This window comes from Octodon degus, unplaced genomic scaffold (assembly GCF_000260255.1).
Source record: "Octodon degus isolate 3935 unplaced genomic scaffold, OctDeg1.0 scaffold00070, whole genome shotgun sequence".
NCBI lineage: Eukaryota > Metazoa > Chordata > Mammalia > Rodentia > Octodontidae > Octodon > Octodon degus.
Genome location: NW_004524646.1, coordinates 10,418,466 through 10,420,943, shown reverse-complemented (window position 1 = coordinate 10,420,943; position 2,478 = coordinate 10,418,466).

The window sequence follows — 2,478 nt, the reverse complement described above, 5'->3', positions numbered from 1 at the left end:
CTTCTTCTTCTTCTTCTTCTTCTTCTTCTTCTTCTTCTTCTTTTTGAGCTAGAAAGCTAATCTTCACTAACATTTTAAAATAAATTTTAGTCATTTTAATGAGAAAAAATATAAAATAGCAATGAAACAGTTTCAAAACAGGTGAGTAGAACAGTTACAATAACTAATACATTGCATATTATTTTCCTCATAGTAGTTATACAGAGGACAAGATACAGACATGATATCTTGTCAAAATAATATTAGTACAAACATTTCTTCTCATCAAACTAAGAGAAAGTAGCTGTATATCTATCCTATCTTGTATATACATATATGTATATTTTTTCACTACAAAATGGTCCTTTATTTATATCCCCCCCCTTTTTTGTCAGAGATGGGTGTTCCACTGCAGTTAGAGAAGTTGTATTTGGAGAAGATTTTAAAGGACCTTTTCATACTTGATGCCAGTCCAAATATTGTAGGTACTTGAATTCAGCAAAATAACCCAATACTGTCCAATAGTCCATAATAGTAGTGAGTTACCAGCACAACTGGCAATTGTCCAAAGTTGTTGACTTGAGCCTTTTACAGCTCAGCATATTAATAGAGCTTTATTTTTTATACCTCATGGTTATACTTTTCTGCTGGATGGTCAAGACCAAGTTAGAGCAAGAACTATATAATTGAAAATGTAACTTTTGCTATCTGACAAGGTCAGTCAAATTCCCTCAGGATTTACCCTGAAAGCATGTACAGCAGTTTGTAGATCTTTTGTCAGTGTCAGCCATGTGGATGAGTCATGGCCATTGCTTGACCAATTTGGTCTCTGCAAAAGCCTGAGAGAAATTTTTCTCTCTAGGTGACTCTCCTTAGGCACACTATGTATTGTCGATCACTTTCTTCTGTGGCCCCATAGTCTCCTTAATCAGAAAATTTGGATGGGGGCCAGGGAGATGGCTCAATGGGGGTCAGGGAGATGGCTTAATGGGAGTAGGGGAGATGGCTCAGTAGAATAAGTGCTTCCCTGGCAAGCACAAGGGTCTGAGTTCAATCACTGGTTCCGAAAAAAAAAAAAAAAAGGAAAATTTGGGACACTACTTAGTTACAGGATGTCACAGCAGAGGTCCTTTTATTTCCTGAGTCCTCACTGACCTTGAAGGGCTAGGACCAAAATAATGACTATCGTTTTAGCCCATGTATCTGTCTAATTATTGGTCTGCAAACTTTAGTTGTTAGGCATCCGGAAGAGAAGCTTACTGATATTATTATCCTATAAGAGAGGCAGTTAAGCTTAACATCACTGTGTGAATATCACATACCTTAGACATAAAATGAAATGGCTATTTTCCATCAATCTTGGATGTTCTAAAATTTAAATCCCTATAGAATGTTAAGAAACAGTTACATATTTTTTTACACAGATATTTAGAAATGAAACCATATTCAACATTGTAGCAGCACAATCCTGATACACTTTGTTTTTCTTTTCCCTTGTTTATTTTTATTACCTTTTTAAACATCCATTTACTTGAAAGAGAGTATAGCAATAATTGATATGATATTAGAAGCAGTTGGCATTTTGAAGACCAAAATGACAGGCATTTTAAACATGGTTTTGGCCTATACATTGCTGTCTGCAATGTAGTTGCTTAGCTCATAAATATCACCATAAAGAGTTAGTCAGGATGAGAATTCTACCCAATGGAAATTCTTAGGACCATTGCCTTAACCATCTTGTTTATATAAATGTATGGTTTTCCCCTACCATATTTCCTAACTTCTTTCCTTTCTCTCTCTATATTGTTTAATCCTTAAGTTCTCTCTTTCTATTTAATTGTGTTACACCTTTCAGTTTTTATTTCTTTTGAGTTCTTATACTAGTGAGACAATGCGATATTTACACGTGTGTCTGATTTATTTCACTTATGAGTATAGCTTCAAGTTGCATCCACTTTCCTATGCAGGCTTTGAGATTATTTTTGATTTGTAGCTAAGTAATACTCCATTGTATAAAAACTCCACATCTTTTTCATCCATTCCTTAAGTGACAGGCATTTTGGATGTTTCCAAGATTTGGCTATCACAAATTGTGCTGCTATGAACATAGATGCACATTTATTACTATGATATGATCTTTTCAGTTCTTTTGGGGAAAATTCCCAGAAGGGGATAGCTGGATTGAATAGGATTTCCAGTCCCAGTTTTTGAGAAGTCTCCACATGGATTTCCATAATGGTTGCACCAGTCTACATTCCCACCAGCAGTGGAGAAGGGTTTCTTTTTCTCCACAGCATTTCCAATTTTGTTGTGGGGTGATTTTTTATGATAGCCATTCTTGCTGGGGTGAGATGGTATCTCAGTGTTGTTTTAATTTTCATTTCATGAATAGCTAGTGATGCGGAAAATTTTTTTTATGCATTTATTTGGTTCTTGTATTTCTTCCTCTGAGAAGTATGTGTTCATCTCAGATGCCCATTTTTGGATTGGGCTCTAATG